Source organism: Schistocerca serialis, chromosome 3, assembly GCF_023864345.2.
Source record: "Schistocerca serialis cubense isolate TAMUIC-IGC-003099 chromosome 3, iqSchSeri2.2, whole genome shotgun sequence".
NCBI classification, from domain to species: Eukaryota; Metazoa; Arthropoda; class Insecta; order Orthoptera; family Acrididae; genus Schistocerca; species Schistocerca serialis.
Window position 1 is genome coordinate 533,408,966 of NC_064640.1, and position 25,500 is coordinate 533,434,465.

Genomic DNA, 25,500 nt, shown 5'->3' on the forward strand with positions numbered 1-25,500 from the left:
CTACATGCTGAGCCATTATGGAAAATTCTGTTCATCATGTAAACGATTGCATTTAAATGATATTATTTATAAGAAGTAAATTGCTAATCTGCATATTTCAACAATAAATAATGACTCTGATGACAGACTTCACACACAATTTTATTTTGACATGTCAAACATAAATTTTCTGTTGAAACACACTGTACTTTTTATGAAGTAAAATGCGAATGATTTATTGCAAAGTCAATTAAACATCACAGGAGGATGAAGAATGCTTGGTATGGAATTGTGAAATAAATGGTTCCAACTGGTGTACTTGATGCCAGTCACCAGCCAACAAAATTTTATTACCAGCCTTATTGCTGCTGTTTCTCAAGCAGAAAATCTAAATTCTCATTGTGAGCTCCTGAAATTTGGAAATGACAGGTACCATCACTTTTTATTTCTCATACCTCTCTTAATTAGCTACGGTTTTCCTCATAGTCTCCTTGTGTTTTCATGTTTATTGCTTTATCCATGAAATAAACACAGTACAATCTCCAAAGTAAGGCATAGGAGACTGCTTGCACAATGAGGCAATGTGTGGAAATGACAAAAGACATGCATACATGTATTTTCCAAAATAATTTTGTCTCAGTGTTTTTGCTTCTCTGCATCAGTGATTGTGCACTAGGAAATTACGTGGACATACCTCACAGACAATGTGCTTCATCAGTTCTGTAACCTAACAGACATTTTGAAACAACAAGTTATACAAAGTTTAAATTATTGGCAAAATTGAATTCTGTATTTTGCAAAAATAAAAATGGTTTTAAAATAGCTACGGACATAGTATGAACCCTGGTTTGGTGCAACTAAACCTGTTGTACAAAGGTTGTCAGAATTGTGTACAACCTCCTACTGCTGAAGGAGATACTTTTGTGCTGACTACCAGTGGACAAGACCTGGGCCAAGAGCTTCCACATCAATTGGAGCAGCTCCTTGCTAAAATAAGACACACTTACCTCACAGCAACAGTTACCTCTCACATTAAAAAGCAACTCCTGCAGTTGACTGAGCTTCATGCGGTGAAATAGAATTTACCTGCATGTATTCTGTCACACCAAAGTACAGTCATCCAGCTGCTACCTAACTTTTAATAACTCACTATTCTGAAATCTCTATGAATTGCAGCATGTCGTAATTTTAAAACTTTCCATGATTCTGGAAAGTTGGACTGTACCCTGATAATATTTATTGTAGAATAATTAACATGATCTTGGACAGATATGAAATTGATGCATTGCAAAATTTGAAAGAAAACATTTCAAGTCATTTGATGCAAGAGCTTTATGGATGCAAATATTGATGGCTTTTATAACATTGTGCAGCTTCATATCATCTTCAGAAAATGTATACATTGTATGAATTGACAATACTAAACGTATTTTATTGGCATGATGATATTATAATGCCTGCCAATCCCACTATTAGCCTGAAAGATGAATAAGGGATTGTTAGATTTGTCAGAGACATGGTTAGACAGAATGTGGTGAAATACAATGACAGTAACAACCCTCTAGCTGTAACAAGCGCACTCATTTTGCCGTGGCTTGCAGTCAAGAATCTTCAACATTTACGCCACATTTCAGGGAATCATTAGAAGGCTTTCAGTCACATCTATGATATTCTGTATTTTGGTGGCATATTCAGCATCAGCTTCGCAAAACTATGGTGTAGGAGGTTACCCTCAACCAAGTGTGGATTTATCAGTTATCTTTAGTGGTTAAGAGTACTATGGTTGCAGTTAATTCCTCAAATACAGACTCACAGCAGCTTGTAGCAGATCAGATTTCTTTAAACGAAGTGAGAAACATTTGTGCAGAGGCATAAAGACGTTAAGAACAGATAATGGTTTAGAGTTTTGCAATAAAGAGGTTAACAATTTGACTAACCAGCATGGCATTTTGTACCAGAAAACATGCCACACAGTCCACAACAGAACATAGTCACTGAAATGGAAAATAGAACTGTTGTCGAGTTAGCCAGGACTTGTATGAATGCAAGTGCACTTCCAGAAAAAATGTTGAACAGAAGTTGTGAATTATGCAGTATTCACACTAAAGTCACCTGGGACAAGTAAAGAAATGGGAGTTATGTCATGCGAACTGTGGCTATGGAGAAAACCTAACTTAAATATCCTCAGAACTTTTGAAGACAAAATTTATGTCCATTTTCCTAAAGAGAAGTGGCAAAAATGGGATGCAAAGGCTGAAGAGGGGTATTTTGTTGGTTAGGGCCAAAATGCAAAAGGTTATCATGTGTGGTTTCCACACTGATGACAAGTAAAACTCCACAGTGATGTAACTTCTACAGTAAGACTCTTTACAGAAAACTGCAGCACACATCGAATATCAACAACCGAGGGTAGTGGACTTCATTACAATTGAAAATAAGCTAGCTTCTGTAGAACACAACCTTTAAAATACTCCTATGATGCAGGATTCTACAGAAGTGTGTGAAGAGAGAGACAATGATGCACATTCTGATGATATCAGTGAACATGAGGCAGCAGCAGATGAAGCTGTTCAATCTGACAGGAAATATCAGTTAGTAGATTGCAGATCATTAAGATTGCCAGCAAGATATGAGAATCATTTATCCACAATTTGATATTGTTGAACCAGAAAAATGTGACAAAGCAGTTATGTATGATGAGGCAGATAAATGGAAATATGCAATGAATGGTGAAATTAGTTCCTTGGAAGTTAACTAAACCTGGACATTTGTGGATCTACCTGCCCATAACCAAGTCAGTGATAACCAATGGATGTATATAAACAAGTTTTCTAACAGTGATGATGCCCCACATTTCATAGATAGACTTATGGCTAAAAGTTTCAAGCAAGTTGCAGGTATAGGACTTATAGTCCAGTAACTAGATTTGACTCAATTTTTATAGTGTTATCCATTGCAGCACCAAGAAACATGTCTCTTGAACCATTTGATGGCCAAACTGCTTTCCTTTATGGAAATTTTGCAGAATATGAACTAACCAAAAGAATTTGAAGATGGGACAAATCATGTGTAAACTAAACCGAAGCTTTTCTGGCCTGAACCAAGCTTCCAGGAGTTGGAACCTACATTTCACAGCAGCTTTTTGCAACTTTGGGCTTCAGCCAGTGAATGCAGATAAATGTTTATTCACCAATCAGGTCACAAATAATCCATTTATCTTGGCAGTGCACTTTGACATTGGGCTGGTAGCTGCTAAAATTCCTACTGCCATCAACTTTTTGCTGAGTGAAATAGAAGGAGTATTTGACATCATATCCAGCAGACTGGGTACCTACCTGAGCCTGCCACCAGAACAATCAGAAGATGGTTCTATTTTTATGCTTCAAGAGACTTATGCCAGGAAGATTCTATACCACTTCAGGGTGGAGGATGCTAACGCTGTAACAGTACCTGCTTCTGTAAAGTTAGGAAGGTAGAAGACGAGGTACTGGCAGAAGTAAAGCTGTGAGGACAGGGCGTGAGTTGTGCTTGGGTAGCTCAGTTGGTAGAGCACTTGCCCGTGAAAGGCAAAGGTCCCGAGTTCGAGTCTCGGTCCACCACACAGTTTTAATCTGCCAGGAGGTTGCATATCAGCACACACTCCGCTGTAGAGTGAAAATTTCGTTCTAGATATAATAGGTCTTTGTTATGACTGAATACTTAGTTTGGTATATATTCCATGTGCTGCTTGATGACAGTGTACTTATTTGCTTAAGCAGACTTGTACATGAAGAACTGCCACAAAATCGATTTTTTAATTTTTGTCTTAAAAAATTCTCTGTAGTTTTCTGAATGAGAAAGAGTTTACTTCCAGGAAATGGAACACAGAAAGTACCAAAATTAAAGGAATTTAAAAGCAGCTACACACAGCATGACGTCCCCATGGCCCACAGTTAGCTTTTTTAAAAATAAAGTTTTGCTCTCATTTGTTTTGTTTTTATGATTTTTTAGTCCCTTAAGTTGGATAACCTGCAAAAGCTTTATGGTTGCCTACCTTTTGCTTATACAGATGGTTTAAACATTGTTTGCTGTTGTTTTGGTGTGAATATTTTGTTTACAATGAAGTAATTGCGTGCATTAGTTTCTTATTCCCTTGAAAGCAAATGGAAGAATTAAGAAGTTCGGTGTTAAACAACATAAATTAACTCTGCTAATACTGAAATACAACATGATGCAACACTTGAATCAGGTTCAGCTATCCCAAGTGCTCTGAAGCTAAAACTGGAATATATGGACAATGGGCTTGACAGTATTAATGCTGATAATATAGAGATACCAACTGCTGATTCAGGTTGTTTTACTGTTGAACTCTCTGCTCTATTTGAACTAATAAATAAAGCTTTGCAGTATAAGGAATGTGACAATAGTGGTGTGAACATAGTTGAGGAGATACATGTTAGCAGAGGTTGTGCATCAAAATTAAGAATTGTTAGTAATTTTTGTGATTTAAGCAAATGTGAGTATGCTGGTGGCATAACTAAACAGAGAGTATATAACACAATCATTAAACTTGCTTATGCTATGTCAAGTATAGGCAAACAGTACAGACATGCACAAACTTTCTGTGCTGGTATGGACTTACCTCCCTCTACAAGGTTTCACAGATACAATAAAGTTATTCTACAGACTTTACAAGAAGTAGCAAATGATAATATGAAAAATGCTGTTCAGGAAAGTGTAGACTTGAATGACAGCAATACATGTATGTCTGCAGCCCTGGCTGCATCCTGGCAACAAAGAGGCCCTAGCTCACTAAATGGGGTAGTGACAGCTACCTCCTTGGACAATGGTGCTCGTTAATGTGGAATGTATTACCAAGTACCATCATGGCTGTACTAGTGGAAATGAAAAATCATAAAGGTTTGATTAATTTTAGTGGTTATAGTGGAGGGATGGAATCTGAAGGTGTTGTGAAAATATTTCACAGGTCAGTAGGGATATATGGTGTGATGTATGCATCTTACCTAGGAGATGGAGGCTCACAAGGGTACCAGAAAGTTTGTGAATCCTTTCCTTATGCTGACACAAAAATTGAAAAAATAAAATGTCTTGGACATGTCCAGAAAAGGTTAGGTACAAGACCGAGGAACTTGAAGAGGAATTTGAAGGGAAATAAATCAGCTGATGGTAACTGCATTAGTGGATGTGGTCAGCTTACAGACAAAGAAATAGACAGGTTGCATTATTATTATGGACAAGTCATCAGACAAAATAAAAATACCTTGAGGGAATGAAAAAGTCAGTATGGGCTACCTTCGTTCATAAATTCTCCTCAGATGACAACCCATGTGGCTACCAGTGGGCTGTTACGCCAGGTGATACCTACCACCATAAAAATTCTTTGTCATTTGCTATAATGGAAATTATAACACCCATATATAGTGATCTTAGTGACACAAGATTATTAGAGAAATGTTTACACAGTAGGAGTCAAAATCCAAATGAAAGTTTCAACAACTGAATATGGGAACAGATACAAAGAAACTCTTATGTCAAGGCTTCATGGTATGGAACTGATGGATTGCCTGGTGGACTTAATATGCATAGAGCTCTAATAGCAACTGACAGAACGAGACTCTACAAAGCAGAAAAATTAGCATTGGAAGCCACCAAAAAAGCAAGAACAAGAGGAAGAAGTATGAAAAAGAGAAGGGAGGAAGAAAAACACAGGAAACAAGATGAATATGGACCTGGGATGCATTAGTCCATGCACGTTCAATAGAAAAAGCAAGTTTTTACTTTAACTTGAATTTCCCGAGAGTTAAATTATTTCATGTTCTGGTGCACTTTCTATTAAAAATAGAGAGCTGAAATTTTGTATACTGCCTTATAACATGCTTAACTAAAAAGCATACTACTCTAGTGACCTAACTTTGAAAATAAAATGCTTTTTTGAAGAAAAACCCTAAATTCATTTCTAAAAGTTTCTATAATCAAACTTAAAATTTTTCGTACCACTATTTATGACAGTACCATCTTTTCAGTGGCCTGCTGTAAAGGTAACAGTGTAAAGAACTTACAGGAAAAAATAAATCCTCTACTTTTTTTATATTTTGAGTAATGTGTACCTATAATATATTAAATAATCAGCATGACATAGCAACTTCATAAAAAGAAAGAGGTATATGAAAGAGTGGTGTTCTTCTTCAGTACCAGCAGACATAATTTAATGCACTCAAACACAACAATAATTACTCTCTTTAATTTAAGAAAGGTTTTCCATTATGTCACTCACATGCTACTCTTATATAAATTAAAGGATTATGCAACTTCCCATCAATGATTCCATTCACATTTATGAAACAGGAAACAGAAAACTATTCTACAGTTTCAAAAAATAGAGAATAAATTCTAGTTTATTTGGGGTAGTGTAAAGCGGGAGATGCTGTCGGACAATGTAGAGTCACAGGTAAGGTGTGCATCAGTGGTTCCACAGCCAAAGGTTCACACGAAATGTTACTGCTCCTTCCTGGAGGGCGCACACACTGTGCAGGCAAGCACACAAATGCCAACTACCCACTACCGAAGACAAATCCACCAGAGTGCAGAAAGCTTTGGTGACATATACATCATGAGCTGGATGTGATAAATTTAAGGCCACAATAGCTCACCAGTACATCATGCTCTACAAAAACAAGTGTGACAGCTCCACTCAACTTCTGAAGCAGGTGCACATGGGGGGCAGGGGGGGGGGGGGGGGGGTGCTGATAAAGATCAATATTAGATATTGGTGCATGGTATTGTGAGTCATACTGCTCAGCATCAGGACTTGTTTCAGTGCTCCTGTGAATTGTGAAATGGATAAAATGAAGGAGCAACAAATTTGCATCAAGTTCTGTTTCAAGTGGAAGGGCACTTCACCTGAAACATGTCACCAGAGACATTTAGTGACAGTGCACTGAGACAAACAAGAACATTTGAGTGTTTCAAGTACTTGTATGAAGGGCAAGAATCTGTGGAATATGAGAAAAATTCTGGCCAACCGTCAACATTGATAACCCTGAAAACTATCATGAAAGTGTGCAATATGATTCATGAAGACCGAGGGCAGACAATTCACGATATTTGTGATAGGCTGAAAGCTGTTATACAGTACATATCAACAAATTCTAGGCAAGAACTGAACATGAAACAAATTACACGAAAGTTTGTCCCTCACCTTCTCTGCATCAACCATTGAAACATCAGGATTCAGACATGTACTGAGCTGCAACGAAGAGTTCAAGACTGTCCAGAACTCTTACGTAGAGTCATATCAAGTGATGAATCATGGGTCTATGGTTATGGGGCATGAAACAAAGCAGCAATCATCACAATGGAAAACACCATTTTCTCCAAGGACGAAGAAAGCTTAACAAATCCGCAGCAACATGAAGTCAATGTTGATAATTTTTTTGTCATTCAGGAAATAGTCAATAAGGAGTTTGTTCTACCTGGTCAGAATGTCAATTGGCAGTTTTACAAACAAGGTTTTGAGGTGAATGAGGGAAAATATTTGATGCCGACAGCCAGAGCCATGAGGGAAAAAAATGACTGATTGATGCACCATGACAATGCATGCATGCACACCTTGCTTGTTATGAAGGAATTCCTGGCAAAAAAACCACGTGGCAATGGTCCCCCACGTTCCCTACTCACCATACCTAGCCTCATGTGACTTCTATCTGTTCCTGATGATGAAAATTACGTTCCAATGGTGGCGTTTTGATTCGACTGAAGAAATTCAAATGGAATTGCAACGGGTGCTGAACACTCTCCACCCTGTGGACTTACAGGAGAGCTCCCAAAAATGGAAACAATGCTGGGATCATTGCATACATGTTTCAGGTGACTACTTTGAGAATGTCGAAGGACATTCAGGTGTAAGAATAGTTTTCTGATTTTTAAAATGACATTCTCCGTTATTTTGGGTAGCACCTCATACATAACATTAGTTATATCATCAGACTAATATAAGCCTAATAACTGGAATGTGAAATGTTTATCCACATAGTGAGAAGGATATAGTCCATATACAATACTCTCTAGCACCATTATTATCAGAAAAAGCCATGAGTAGCATATCTATTCAGTAGACTTCAGTGTTGCAAATTATGAATTCACATTAATCTTGCTAAGGAGAGAAAGCGAAATAAAAATATGGAAGTAGTGGATGTTATCATTGAAGCAAACCCAAATTACAATACCTGTAAGATTGGTTACAAAGACATAGCTTCAATCATTATGCTAGGAATGTCAGCTGCATCTTACATGCTATGAGGAAAATAGAATAGACATATGAGAAATCATTGGCATCATCATACAAACTATGAATGTCATCATTTGAATTATGAGCAGAAATTAAGGAACAAGAAGTGAGTGAATATTAGCACAGACACATTCTTGAATTACGGTATATGTAACGCGGGTTATGAAGCTATAGCTAAATGAGCCAAGTAAAATGAGTGCCAGTTGTATATTATATAAATGCTATCAAATCAATATTCAGTCTGTAAAGGTTACAGTTTGCAAACAAACAAAAAGTGCAATAAATGCGTAACGATGAATTTGACATACACTGATTGAAGAACCACATTTTATCATATACGAACCTCTAATTATACACCTGTTATGTCCATATACAGACTTTGCTATTAATCAAATGCCAAAATGAAGCACAAGGTATATGGAGGAGGGGATTTTTTAAAAAAAGAAAAAAAAGACTCTTTAGACAAATATGGGTGCACAGTTGTAACATACATTACAAACCATGTTGTTTTTATTTAAGTTTTTTGTATCTGTTACCATTTCCACACTGCTGATTTAGAAGTATTAAATTCAATGTTTTTTTCAAGAAGATGTTTCACCGAAGCTTATCAAAACTGAATTGTATCCCTTGCACTGATTTACTTGTAAGTACTGGACGGTAACATATAACATATGTCAAATTCATGGCTATGCCATTTGATGATTTTTAGATATGTTGTACAAGCTATACATTTTACATAAAATAAAGAAAAGGCAACCACTTACTTATAGAGGATTGATATGTGGCACACAGAAACACATAACAGAAAATAGGTACCATTAACTGTTGAGCTCTTGCTCTTTTTCTAATGAGAGTACACACATTGACACGCACAATTACACTGACTGTGTGGTTGTGTGTGTGAGTGTGTGTACTCTTACCAAAAAAAAAAGCAAGAGCTCGAAAGCTAGTGTTAACTTTTTCTCTTACCTATTTCTGTGTGCCATGCACCAATTCTCTATAGGTAACTGACTGTATTTCCCTTATTTTGTGTATTTTTCCTTCCAGGAATTTATATTTCTGTTATACATTTTTCTTCTCTGTGGTTGGTTTGTTTGGTAGGTGCTTCATAATGACTTCACAGCTGAAACTCGCCAATAGCAGCAAGTAGATGGAAAATTTTACAGCCTACAATGGACAATTCTTTCTTTTGAAATGTGATGTGACTGTGGACCTATCTACAAACAAGATTGAAAAAATTCCATATTTCTTCATTTCTTTGAAAATTTTAAGGTGGTGACACAACAGAGACTGTTATTGAATGTCTGGGCATATGAAATAGATTCACACATATGTGAGTGGCTAGAATGCTTTTTAAGTTATGCTGCCCTGGACTGTGAGTGTACATCAGTGACATAGGCATCAACAGGAATTTCCCAGGGAAGTGCGACAGGATCTTTTTTCTTCTCTCTACACTTAAATAACCTGACACATAAGGTAAGCAACAATCTGCAGGTCTTTGCTGATATTACTGTAATGTATGCAAAAAATTCATCATTGACTGACTGTAGGAAGAAACTGGATGACTTGAACATAATCTCTATTTACTAGCTTCTTCCAGATGAGTATGAAAAACAATCCTGTAATGCTTGACTACAGTATTAATGGCTAGAAACTTGACACAGTCATCCTGATAAATTTGTAGGCAGTGGTCAACTTTGGTTTATTAATGCAATTCCACTAAAAGCAGATGCTAATAATCCAACTGCGATTCAGAAAGAAGTGTGAAGTTTATAAGTGTAATATTAGAAAAAGAAAGAGACTTCATTAAAACAGACTTCAATACTGAAAGTTGTGAATAATGCCACTACTAAAACCATCTGCCAAATAACAACTCTAGTAAATATGGAAGCAATTTTTGAAAGCAATCACAAAACATAAATTTGGGTAACTCTTTCTTTCCCACAGGTGAACTTTGATTTATGAATTAGCATCTAACTTACTGATAAAGTTTGTATATATCCATATAAAAAAGATGTAAGTTACTTAACTAAAATATTCTGCAATTTGCACTTCCAATCAATTTACAACAAAAATGAAGAACAGTTGTCATAAACATGAGCTTTGCAAATTAAAATTTAAAGTATTCTTTGAGGTACACTCTGTTTATCTCTTACGTCTTGTTTGACTTCAGTGATGTATCCATATGATAACTCTCTTGATATCATTCACCTTTGTACTCTGTGACCAAGCAGCTTCAGCTCAAATGGTCTGATCAACACTGAAAAAAGAAATAAAAGGCTACAAACTAGTGCCTAGACTCTAAATATATAAATCATGTAGTGTAACATGTTCACTTATTTCTTCTACAAATGTATACTCAATGTGTGGTGGAAGAAGACCTTGTACTGACTGTATCATAATGTGACTATCTGCTGTCTATTCCAGGCAGCACACGACAAGGACATATCTCATCTTGTATGTTGTTTGTATTCCACTGGCAGAGACTGTATATGATAATCTGAATATATGGTTTAATGCGCATCACTACAATAACCCACGCTGAAGGCACATATGTAGTAATGTAAAATGACTCCAGTGATATTTTGAAAATTGAGATGTTCTTATAACCAACCAATTCATCAGATGCACTGGCCTGTTATATTTTGGCTACTTCAGTTGCAACTGCAAAACTAAAGTACTAGAGATGTACAATGACATTGATTAATGGAACTACCTGACGGGAGGCCCTAGCCACACGACATTTCCATTTCCAATGGAACTACAGGGAAATTTCATTTTATTTCTGTAAAATTGCAACAAAGAACCTGTTTCATCACAGTTTCAATGACTACAAGTTGGCAAAACTTAGAAATCTTCAAGTTGATTGCAATTACTGCCAAAGTTTGCTACCTAACAGTACCATAATTCTGTAACAACAGATTTAATTTGATTTCAGATCCACTGCTGTAAATAAGAGCCACATTTGAAAATGAACATTTCTATAATGAGCTTTCATGAACGCTTTTTTTTACTTTTGTGTGCTGCTTTGAGCATAGTTGATGGTCAGCACAAAGAACTGAGCTTTAGTAGTAGTAGTAGTAGTAGTAGTAGTAGTAGTAGTAGCTTTATTCATCCACAGATCTCTTTTTACAAGATAATTCAACTCAGCTAGATTCCACAGACAAGCTTCCTATGGGGCTGAATCTTCATCATTTCCAGGAATTTCTCAGAAGTTTGGATGCTTAGTATGGTGATATTATATATTTACAGAAGTAGGGTGGCTCATTCAAGATCAGACAGATTGTATAACATAATTAATGAAATCGAAAGCAAAATCTGTTCCAGAACTTGATCGTGCCAAATGGGTGGCAGATTTACAACTTTTGGTAGAATTGACTACTCATGTAAGTGACTGAAATAGGTGCCTTCAAGGTAGAAACCTACTTATCAAAACAATGTTCCAAACAATAATTGCATTCCAAATGAAACTGAAATTGCAACACTTTGGCCAACGATGATCCTATAGACAGGACGATTTACGCAGCTATATTTTTTGATGTGGTGTGAGAATTGGAATATCAGTTTCGCGATTTTTGAAAAAAAATATCAGAGTATTTGTATTTATACATGTTTTACAAACAATATAGATATGTTGCCAGAAGATTTTCAGACGGAATACCTAGAGTCACAATCTGACATTCAATTAAAGGAAAATTTGACTATGTGTCTTTGTTGGTCTTTTATAAATCATATCTGCCCAGAGACAAGTAGGGCCCACCCCTTGTTGCACAGTCATATGCTACATATGTCATCTTTGTTTGGAAGCAAGCACATCTGTGAACAACTATTCTCAGGAGTTAAGCACACAAAGAGTAAAAACAGAACCAAAATCTCAGATGAATGCCTTGAGAACACCCTGTGAATTTCAGTCACTTTGATTTAATGTGATATTTATATATTAGTTTCCCAAATTCTATGTCTCATGTCACATTAATTTTATGATTTTTTACTACTTGCATATCTACTTTTAATGAAATCACATATATAAATTGTCAAACTAATCCCATCTTGCTTCTTTACAATAAATAAGCATAAACTAATTAATTCTAAATCACTTATATGTGTGAACTGTATAATACAGCTGACTGCCCCCCTCCCCCCATTTTTGTTCCTCAGAAGTTACTGTTAGTGTTAAGTATATCATGTGCAGCCCAAAAATACGTGTCTTATTTCAATGTGGCCCAGGAAAGCTGAAAGGCTGGACACCCCTGGGCTAAAGGCTCTGTTGTTTGGAGAGACTGTAGAGCCATCATTATACCAGACTGCTTATCAAGTCAACACAAATTACTAGAAAAGATTGCAGTAGCTAAGAAGTATCCCAGAAGCACTGAGGATGGCAGAGGTTGTGTAGGCTCAGACAGCGGGTACAGTTTTCGTCCAAGAAATGTGAAACATTTCAGGAGTAAAGTGGGTGGTGAATTTTGATAATGAAAGTACAGATTTTTTTATATTTATGTAAAAGCAAAGAAATGAGTAACAGCTAATAGCCAGAATGTTCTCACATCATTTTAAAGTAAGTAATTATGGCTCTAATACCATAATCTTACTTTATCCCATGTAAGTTTTCTGCACACTATCACCTCAACTGTTCCCAGTTATAAAAGGATATCTGATGTATTCATACAACTGAGGCACTGAGGATGATATGAGCCCAAAGCACAGGCACAAAGTTTGTGAAAATCGAAGTTGTAGACAAACTTCCAGTCTCGTAGGTTTTAACTACATTCACATTTCATATGAAAAAATGATCTACCCTATTTATGTCATGAAATACTAATTTATATTTAGGATTATATTAATATTAGTGTTAATTCACAAAATTCACTAGCCATTGACATGCTGTCTTTTGACAGTTGTAAGCTTTGTAATTAATGTGTAGCTAAAATCAGTACATAATGAAAAGAAACTAAATGCACCAAACATACAATTATGAGCTGTTCAAACACTTCATAGTCCTAATTATTATAATTTTCATTAAGCACATTCTGTGGCTTGCGGTCCAGATAAAACCACTGATACCTTTCTGATTATGAAATACTACTACTACATTAATGACATACCCAACCTACGATAGAAACTGAACAGTGTAGAGCAACAAAACTAACAAGGGGAGGCCGCCAATTGTGAAATTCAGATTCGATTCATACTGCGCATAATAACAGCACATGGCCAGAGGTGTAATGTGGCAAAGCACCAAGATGCACTTCTCAGCCGTTGTCGAGAAAATTGACAGTTAAAAGAAACCGTTGCGGTGAAATGCTCTCTACGATTAATAATTTTCTACAGCGTCGTGGCGCAGCGGTAAGCGCTTGGGTTCGTAATTCGAAGGTCACTGGTTCGAATCTCGCGCCATGCAATTTTTTTATTATTAGTTTTTTGTAATTCAAAAAAAAAAAAAGTATATATATATATATATATATATATATATATATATATATATATATATATATATATATATATATATATATATAAAAGTATATATATATATATATATATATATATATATATATATATATATATATATACTTTTTTTTGTAATATATATATATATATATATGCATGTTGGTAAAGGCGGATCGCTCTCCAATTGCACCGCCTCCATTTTTCCGTTTGCTTAACAGGGTGTACCAAAGCCCTCCCGTCCGCACTGATTTTCGACGATGTTATAAGTTGCGCTAGGGACCGCATCTACCTTCTTTCGAAGTTAGCAGGCAACTACACTGTTATGCGGTGGCTCATTTCGACCCATTCAACATCTGTCCTTCAAGTGTAACGAGCGAGTAACGGAGTTTATATTTCATACCTGCCACAGCAAGTTTGTGTTCGTGGGGTCTCTATTCTAATTCGAACGTTTGACTTACGCTGTACGTATTCATTTCGGAATATCGTTTCTACGTCTTCCGTCAACTATACGTGGTTAACATTATGAAGACAATTAATAACATTTGTGAAATACAACTTTGTTTGCGGAAAACATAATGATGTTCGAAGTCGCCAGTTTTTCCACGACAAACGACTTTCAACAACTTATTATATGCATAATTGTTGCAACTGATTGCCGGGAATTATATATATATTTGAATTACAAAAAACAAATACTAAAAAAAAAAGGTAGCATGGTGCGAGAATCGATCCGGCGACCTTCGGATTACAAATCCGATCGCTTACCGCTGCACCACGACGGTGTAGAAAATTTGTAATCGTAGAGAGTATTTCACCGCAACGGTTTCTTCTAACTGTCGATTTTCTCGACAACGGCTGAGAAGTGCATCTTTGTGCATTGCCACATTATACCTCTGGCCATGAGCTTTCATTATGCGCAGTATGAATCGAATCTGAATTTCACAATTGGCGGCCTCCCCTTGTAAGCTTTGTGCTTTGGGCCATTGTGGAAATGAATGTCCAAGAAATTGGTGAGGCAGTTTTTCATAAGTGTTCACATATAGGGTGGGTCTACAGATATGAATAAAGCTGGTTCATCATAAGAACAATAGATGTCACAATCATGCAAACATACTAAAATCTTAGTATCGATTATGATGTACTTTAGGACCTTGTGGTCCTCACTGCCTCAATTCATTTAACATTTAAATCCACATATATGTATTACACAAGTTATCTTTTTCATTTCCATGAGTCCAGCATTTCGACACCTAATGAATTATTTGCACCTTGAGGCATGCAGATCGCATATCAACTCATACGGAATGGCAGCTTCTGCACTATTGTTAGGGAGATAATAGCTATACACAAAAACATAGCTATACACAAATTACTGGTTTACACAACATAATTGGTGAGGGACACATCTGTTCTCTACTAGGATCAGAGGCAACAGATTGCAACCCAAGCACCTGCAATTGCTGATCATTGTAGCTAAGCCGGAAAGTTGCTCATTTACAGAAAAAAATAGTACCCTGTAGTTAACAGTTGATATAGTAGCCTGTAGGGAGCTCATTGCCTTAATGATTTCCAAAAAGTGTGTCTAAAGCATCTGATATCACTTGGTTCCATTTGTGATGTAAATGACATGGGATATACACAAGGATATTTATGCCATATGCTGTAGTGGCTATACTGAAAAAGAAATTTATACCAGATTTTCTTCTGCAACTTCCCAATATTACAATAGAATAACAAAAGCATGCTGCAAGAATGATATTAGTTGACAACAATTTCTGCCAGATGCTATAGAACACAAACTCCGGACTACTTTATCAAACCCTAGAATAATCAGAATGTATGTGTTAGTTATTACTGATTCTTTCTCTTCCATGAGAATAAAATATTACTTTAATGTCAGCTAGTAATGTCTTGTTGTGAAGCAAAATTGTGAACTACTGAGTCATAATCACATTTTCATAACCACACATTAAAAGTTGTCTGTAACTTGAAAGCAAGTAGAAAAGCTGCTAATAAGTTGGTTGCTAAGCAAAAATAACTTACTCGACACTAAAATTATCATACAAAGGAACTTTACTCACCACAATTTCATTAAGAGATGAGAAAAATGTAGTACACATTCACCTAAAAAGCCTTGTAGACGTAATTTGTGGGATCTCTAGGGCCTGACTAATACCCTCTAATCCATAAACTTTTCATTAAACCTGTATGATGCAGTTTAGGATGAAATGACAGTTGTCTTCCTTACTTCATGGATCTCTGTTGTGGTGCTGCGCACGCACATGAGAAAACTGAAATGTAAAATGTAAACATCAGACTACACAAGTTATTTTTATATACTGCAGTTATTATAAAAATAACAGATACGCACATTGGGTGTGTTAAACAGAAGCTCCAAAATTTTCTTCTTTGGGATGATACCTTATGGTCGGATATGGTGACATATGTGATTTCTTTGTAGGTTTGCCACCACTATCATCACAAGCAGTAGCATTCTCATAGAAATTATTCACAGGTGTTAAATTCTGCTTTCTATTACTGTTCGCCATACCAGATCTTAAAAGAAGAATATTTCATGCAATAACAACAAAAGTAACATTTGGTCGTACAAATACAAATGTAAAATATTTTTACCCAACTACTTACGTGACAGAATTCATGAATTTAGTGGTTCTTTTCAGTTCAAACCATTGCAGGCACAAAGGAAATCATCCTGACTTGGAGATTAACAACACAATAATATTGTTTTGCAGTATTACTACTATATTTCTTTAACTGAGTAAAATAATGTGTGATTTATGTACCCAAGAGGTCACTACACAGGAGACTAACTATACAAACAAAAAGCCTAAGACTACACTAATGTGTAAAATTTAACTGTAATCAAACTAGATAGCCGTAGCTCTATGTTAACAATATAACACATACACTGCAAATGCTTGGCTCACGTTACAAGGTACGAACCACATTGGGATGAACCTCTCCAAAAATTTTTTAACAAAAAACCATTTCATGTAACTGAACATTTTCAGACATATTAAAAAGTCTACACTGACCTTAAGCCTTCATAATTATCCTATGTTTTATTTTATTTTTAAGTAAGATGACTGTCACAAGAGACAAACGCGTTAAATGCTTTCTACAAAGTTTGATAGATATGGTGGAAATAGGAGGGTACCTCGAGAAAGACACGGAAGATGACATCTTAAAGGTAGTGAGTACCTTGAGAGAATGTTTCAGTGTAATGAAATTGAATGTGAGCACAGAAAATGCTAAAAATAAAGACAATGCAATCTCAGAAAGTGAGGTTAGCAACACCCAGGCAGAGGGAGTGGACCACAGCATTGTGGGGCAAGTGGCGTCATCTGTTAGCCCAATTCAAGAATCCGAGAATGTGAAGAACTGGCAAGCAACAATAATACAAAATCCTTTAAAGTAGGCATCCCTTTTCACAGCTTACGAGTTGGCGAATAAAGCTGCATTCTGGCCAGCAGGAATCACCATCATATGCTTTCGTTTTCCCCATTTTTTTCGAGAAATCAGAGGGGTGTCTCTTCCATAAGACACAAGAATGCCGCCCAAGAAATGTAAAGAAGTAGGTGGTGATTATAATTGGTTTGTGGGGTGCTAAACTGCGCGGTCATCAGTGCCTATACAAAGTCACAATTTTTACAAAGTCTAATCTAGCCACTGTCATGAATGATGATGGAGGAATGATGAGGACAACACAAACACCTTGTCCCCACGCAGAGAAAATCTGCAACCTGGCAGGAAATCGAACCCCGGACCCTGTGTTCCAGAGGCAGTGAAGCTAGCCACTAGACCACAAGCTAAGGATGCAAAGAAGTAGGGGCAGTAAAAACCTTAAACATCTTCCTGTGGTATACAGAAGGTCTAAAAAGTGCAATGAACACAGCTCCAAAAGTCTTTCTACAGGGGTATGACATAGCAGTCATAACAGAAACATTTTTAACCAGAATCTGGCAACAATCAGAATTTTACTTCGCTCATCTCCATGCAAAACAAGGCAACAGAGGAAAACTCAGTGAAGTAACAACTGTCCTCATAAAACCAGAATTAATGCCGATAACTGAAACTATCAAACAGAAACATACACTCCTGACAGAAATGAAACCCATTTCAATAATATCAGCAAACTTCCAACTGAGCAAAACATCCACTGACATAATAGATTAAATAGGCCAGCTTATCACCACTAATTATTGCTGGAGACTTTAACAGCCGACTGGATAAACAAAACTAGAAATCAAAAGTAATAGTGGAAAAGTTGCAGGAAGAAGGCTTTATCCAATTAAACAATCCCAACATACCTGCATATATTTGCCCCAGTGGCAAAAGTACAATAGGCATTGCATTCATAAGGGGACCAATCAGGGGTATTGTATCACCCCTCTGGACTGCAGACCACACCCCACTTCTGAAACATATCCCTCTGGAAATAAATACCTAAGGAGCCTAGCAAAAAGCGCAAGAAAAAGCAGAAGAAGCACTTTCAAGAGCAACAGATGTCGGGAAAGTGGAAGCAAAATCCAATGATGCAAAACAAATTGAAGTGCTAATAGACAATTTGCGATTATAGGCAGCAACAGAAGCAATAGGAGAACTCCTAAGGCAAGCTGCCAATCCCAGATACAAAAGAAGAGTGGAAAACTGGTTTGACACAGAGTGTTACAGTCTAAGGAAAGTTATACTAGAAAGCCTACATCAACTAAAACTGTGCACAGATAACTCTATTCTCCTCAGGACCTATGCCGAAAAATGAAATATCTATAAGAAAACTCTAAAGGAAAAGAAGAGAACATTCTGAACAAGAGAAGGAAAGAAACTAGTGGAGGAAGGCTCAGAAGACCCATATATTGTATTACACCCCAGAAAACAAGATGAAACACATTACATCAACATGAACATATGTGAGATACACTTCGACAACATACTGAACAAGGACAGACTAAGGGGTAGACTGGAGGATAGAGAGGATACAACGCTACAAACAACAGAGGAATGGATACCATTGACCACAGAAGAGATCAAAGATGCCATTAACGACACGAATAACAAAAAAGCTACAGGTCCTGACAGATTTTATAGCGAATATTTAAAAGACACTGCCCAAATACCAACGCCAATGCAGACAAAATTCTACAAGTGCATAGGAAAGGCCTCCATTCCAAAACAGTGGAGGCAGTCAATAGTAAAAGTGTTTTACAAAGGGAAAGGAGACCTCAAGGACCCTAGCAAATACAGAGGCATATCCCTAGAAAACTTACCTTTAAAACCATTCACAAAAATAATAACCAAAAGAATAAAGCATACAATCAATGAACACCCTCCTGAAAGCAACATGGGTTTCAGGAAGGGGAGATCAACTGTGACTGCAATTGAGGTCCTGCTAAAGAGCATATGGGAAGACCTTGAAGAAAGAGAAAAGTTCTGTGTAGTATTCATAGATTTCACAAGAACCTCTGACTTTATAAATGGAAAATTAATGACCAAAAACTAGAGGAGACCCTAGCAGAAAACAACATATGGACATGAATCATAAACACAATACTGTGACGGAACAAACTAAGGATATCAGACAACCTCTCCCTATCATACCTGATACTCCAATCAAGTGGAGTACTACAGCAAGACCCAGTGAGTCCTCTGTTATTTATTCTTGCAGCAGAAGAAATTGCAAGAATGTCCCATAGGGAGGATGTGATCTCATATACATATGCAGATGATATTGTAATAGGCACAAAGTACAATGCAAAATTACAAGAAGCCATAAACTTAATGGAAGATTGATGTATCGAACACTGCTTTGAAATAAATGTGGCGAAAACAAAAATAATGGTACTCAGAAATGGAGGAAGAGTACCTGCATCAGCTGAGATCTTCATATGGGAGAGAAAACTGAAGATTGTGTGGGATTTAAAGTACGTAGGAGTCATAACACAAACAAACTGCAAAATGATTCACAAAGCATGTCAAACAGAAAGCAATGCAAGCAATAATGGCAATCCATGAAATACAATACATCAGATCCCTTAGCCTAGAGACAGCAATGCCTCTATTCACAACCAAAATTTTCCCAATACTGATGTACAGCATAGAAATTACTGGACCACATCTTGCAGTGAAAAACCTAACAACACTAGAAAGAGTGAAGATGACCTATATAAAGGAAGCAATAGGAGAGTAAAAAACAACACAATCCAGACTTGTATACTAGCTGGCAAGGGAACCCTCCTCATTGAAGATCTATGGACAAACCTGATCCTACTCAACTGTAGCATTTTGGAAAGTCTACTTAAAACTTTGAAGGAAAAAAGGGAAGGTATATCTCCAGAATTTTACAACACAGGTGGCATGATTGATCAAACATGGACAAAGGAAAGCTTTGAAATGAGACACGTGATCACCAGAATGGCAGTCCATGGTTTTCACCACCTTCTTTGCAGCAACACGTCATATCATGAACCAAACAAAATGTGCGAGTGTAAACTGTGCCATCAAATTTGCAAACATTATCATCTAGAGCTCTGTACCAAAATGACAAAGTCAATAAGTGACTATGCAAATCACAATATGTAAAATTTCTAATTTCTTTTTTTCTATTATTGTACTTACATTTTTATGGCTACAATAAACTTATTATTATTCCTGTCATCAATCCTCCACCATGCCCAACTCGACAAAAAATTATTTCTCATCAACATACCAATATGAAATCTGCAGTACCACTCCAGTTAAGTTTCTGAGATCAAAATGAAATCAATTCATCTAGTGAAGTAGTGTTTATTATTCCTTTAATTAATTATAGCCCTTCACAATCACTTTACTTCAGAAAAATAAAATATTATGATTGATTAAAACATATGAACAATACTACATGACTATTTATTTTGTCATTATGAAGTTTAATCTAACATTTACATATTACAGAGAGCTGACAATTCTACACTAATAGAGTGTAACTTGGGGCATTGTACTACTGGTGATAAGTTAGATACATTCCATATTATATTTCACATATAAAAATAGAACTAGTCTTCTTCTCTGAAGAGGATGTAGAGGGAGCAAAAAGAACAGAAAACTCCTGACATGGCAAAAATTTATTGAGGATGAACATTTTAATAAATTTCAACATCTGAATAAATTCTGTGAATGGGATAGAGACAATGAAAGCAATACCCCAGTTTACCAGTCATAGTTACAGTAAATGACAGAATTCTGTTTAAGATTTTTATGATGCTAGTGGCACTTGGATTTACATTATGGATCTTGCCCAGTAACTCCTTGTATTGACATTAAATGTCTCCATCTTACCCGTTCTAAAAACAGTCTTGCTTCTGTTGTAGAAACTTCTTGAGCTTCATCTAATTAGTAATTGGAAACAGTTTTAATACTGAATATTTATCAAATGTAAATACTATAGACCACATTTCACTGTAAGTGAGGTAGTAACCAAGGCAGCAGAGGTAACAACTGAGGTAGTGTAACTGCTTAAAATCATATTTACTGATATCAGTAAAAAATATGTGATTCCACTTCCTATATGTTAGTAAGTTAGTTATTTAGTTGGCCACTAACTCACAATTTCTTCATATTTTCCATTATTTTGCTTCCTGTTTTGTTTACAATATAGTTTCGTGGTGGTTTAATGTTTTTTTGATTTCACCTAATATGTAACTTCCACTTTCGTCATTGTAGTTTTTGTTACCGCCCTGTCAAATCTGTGTAAATATGATAAGGCTCAAGTAAAATAAACAGTGAAAGAACATAGGGCAGGGTACACAAGGAAAGGGATTATTGTTATATTACAAAATTACTCTTACTGACCTTGTACATAGAATATTTTTCTTTTATTCCAGCTGCTTCTGAAATATTTAATGTCTTCCATTCTAGAGAAGCAATATCTTTTCTCCAGTTTTTCTCCCTGATTATATATTTGAATATTGTAATTTTTCAAACCTCTTCACAAACAAATGGACACAGAAAATTTTACATCGTGTAAGCTACAAGAAAACGGTCTGATGGAAGGACTGCCATAGGAACAGCTATAAATTTTTTTTCGTGGCCATGACAGTTCCCTTCATTCATTGGTGAAGATGTGCATCTATCTCTACCCTTGTCATCCATGTTCAGAAGTTATGATACATGCTACTTGTTGAACAAAATTTACTTTTCACACATGCAAGCAAAATTACTGCCTTAAATTGCAAAATTGTGGGTGAAAAAGTTTTGTGTACCTTCAGTTTATGATAATCAAAACATTTGCATTATGTTATTTTGGAATAACCTCCCTCTGTATGAGTTGTGGTATACTGAGACACCACTAGCAAAAAGAAGACATGTGCCTAATTTGCAGTTTTCAGTATGTTTTGGAATAATTCTTCATTAATTTACAATAGCTGGGGAATGAAAATCTGACGAAGCAGTGCAGATTACCAAGCTTAAAATGAAGACAAAACAAAAATATTCTATATAATTGAATAAGTTTTGAATTTAATAATAATTTAAAAAATATCTTGTATGAAAGGCACCACATTATTAAAAGGAATATTGTGATTCACTGACAGAAGTTTTAACAAATAGCTTTGCAATTTAACAAAAACATATTTCACTTAAAGTAATTTACATACATGATCTTCTACTGAGGAACTCAAACATTTCTCTGAATTACAAGCTCCCATGAGCAGTGTTTCTCAGTTGCTTGTAGCTCCATTCTGCACCTGCAACAATATGGACCTGCATTTACTTATTCCAGAAAGAAGAGCAAAATGCATGCTGAGAACCTCTTTCACGATAATTTTGTAAAAGTCTAAATAAGTATCATACTGTTTCTGCAGTACTACAGTGTAACATAAGAAGATTCTTTAAATCTCACAGAAAATACTTAAACAGTTAATAAAGTAAACCACAATAATCAGTCACGGTGTTAACAATTCTCTTGAAATAAATGAGGGACTATCATTCTTGTCGAAATTCATGATTGAGTAAATGCATGTACAGCAGTTTTGAAAGTGTGATCAGCAACGGAAACTATGTTTAGAGAGTGCACCCAAAGTTATCCGTTTGCAAAAAAGTTATTTTGTTAATACATAGTCCGGCCACAATAATGTGACCACCTGCCAAATGACTGAATAACCACCTTTTGCAGCTCAGACCACTGCAGGAAGAGAGTTTGTTCTCACTGTGTGAAAACACTTTACAATTTTTTTAAATTGATTCACTCTGCGATGACTGATGTTTATAATGTGATGATTTTTATCCACCTGACGTCTTGTGTAAGATTCAGCATAAAATGGACAAGGTTTACAACAAAAAAATGTTAAAGGGCTGAAAATGACAGCAACTGTTGAAACCAGTCATCTTAAATAAAGAACTTTTATGCATTCTTGACTTTTGAATGATTTTTAACAACCAACATAAAATATGTGACATTTTCATGATTATCTACCTTCAAAAATAATCTACTGTAGTTATATGAAGACTATAGAGCAGGCTGTTCCAACTGAGCTCCAGGGAGCCAGAGCACTTTGGAGCGCTCACTGCGGCAGCTCGGAGCCCGCGTGGAGGGGGAAAGCAAACTCACTGCCTCCTGGCCGCATGCAGCCGCAACTGACGCAATAATCCGTGTTCAATGACAGCTATGATTAGCCGCGGGAGCCCTATACCTCTATTGGAGTATACCTTTCTATTCATTGAGAGGGATAGTCATCCACAGTGTCTTGTATGTCATAAAGTAATTAATTCTGCGAAGAGGTACAATATACAACGAAATTATACACGTCTTCACACAGCGCACTACGATCAGGTAGAAGGCGTTGCACGCAGAGAACTGGTGGCTAGGCTTAAGAATGACATACCAGGAGACGTTAAGTTTAAAAACGGTTCCATAATACGGAGGATATCAAAACATGCAACATAGTTCGTGATCTATAATGCGTTTATAATTTCAGGTGAATGAGAGCGGAGAAATCACTACTGAGTCTGCAATTCGAGCAAGTTACAGGGTGGCTCACATCATTGCGATGAGTGGCAAGCCATTTTCGGTGGGACCACTCGTAAAATCGTGCATGGTAGCCATTGCAGAATGTTTGTTTCCAAGGTAGGTGGAGGCAATTGAAGGGGTTTGCCTGTCGAAACAAACAATGTCTCGTCGAATCTTGGGCATGGCAGCGGATTTAGAGACACAGCTCAGGAAAAAGGCGGAGAGCTTTGTTGTATTTTCGCTAGTGCTTGACGAAAGCACCGACATATCGGACTGTGCTCAGCTTGCAGTTTTTGTGCGTGGTGTCGACATGGAGCTGCAAGTAACTGAAGAACTATTGGACGTGGTACCACTCGATTACACCGCAACAGGACGTGACATTTTTGAAGCTGTTTGTGAATCAGTGGACAATATGAATTTGCCGTGGGATAAGCTCCATTCTGTAACGACAGACGGTGCACCACAAATGATCAGGTGTCACCAAGGTTATGCTTCTCGTTTGAAAAATAAACTCAGGGACGATTTCGGGAAAGACATTTTGACTCTTCATTGTTTTATTCACCAAGAGGCACTGTGCGCTGAAACAGTAGAGCTAGGTGTCATAATGAAAGATGTCATGCAGTATGTGACTTTTGTGCGGCGTCACGGTATGAATCATCGCCAACTCAAAGGATTCCTGAAAGATATGGAAGCGGAGTATGGGGATATACCTTACCACAGTACAGTTCGTTGGCTGAGTCGGGGAAAAGTTCTTGATGTTTTCTTTGCCATTCATGAGGAAACAACCCTTTTTCTCAAAATGAAAGGGGAAGAAATCCGTTGTCTGAAAGATATAAAATGGATATCAGAGCTGGCGTTCCTAGCTGACATAACTATGCATCTGAATAATTTAAATCTGTCATTGCAGGGCAAAGGGCAGCTAATTGTTGACATGCATGACCAGATCAAAGCGTTCATGCAAAAGTTATGTTTATTTGAGAGGCATATGAATAATGGACATTTAACGTTCTTCAATCGTCTTGCTTCCTTAAAACTACCTGAAGGTACTACTTTCGGCGATTACCAAGCAAAGTTTGAAACACGATTCCGAGACCTCACTAGTTTGGAAATGGAACTTAAGGTGTTCAGCACTCCTTTTCCAGTTTGCCCCAATGACTTGTCATCATCACTTCAATTGAAGATTACTGATTAGCAAAATTCAACTTTGTTGAAAGACAGGTGCTTCAACACGTTGGATTTGTCATGATGGTATCGTTCATTACAGCAAAAAACATTTCCCAAGCTTCACAACAATGCTGCTCAGATCATGGGCATGTTTAGATCTATGTATTGCTGTGAGCAGCTTTTCTCAGCAATGAAAAGAGTAAAAAGTAAGGAATGATCGTTTCTTCAGGATGCAACAATGAAGGCCATCCTCCGCATTAACACTGCAAACACTTTGATGCCTGATATTTCCGATCTTGTAATGAAAAGAAAAGTCAAGCTACAGAGGCCCAATAAATTTAGTATGCAATTTCTTGTAAAACAGTTGTTTCTTATTTATTTTCTGAACATCGTATTTCCTGGTGTAGCATGTCACCACGTCTTAGCAGCTAAGAGTATGAGGTTGTCGATCTTAGTAAGATGCAGCTGGCACATCAAAACGCTTGCCTTGCCGCCTGCCTCAGCCTGCCGTGCCACCTGCTGGCGTGCCGGCCCACTTGAATGGTCACAGCGAGTGACACGGCTCCCTGGAGCAGGGAGCGCTCCGCAGCTCACAACGGAGCCGACGAGTTGAAACAGCCTG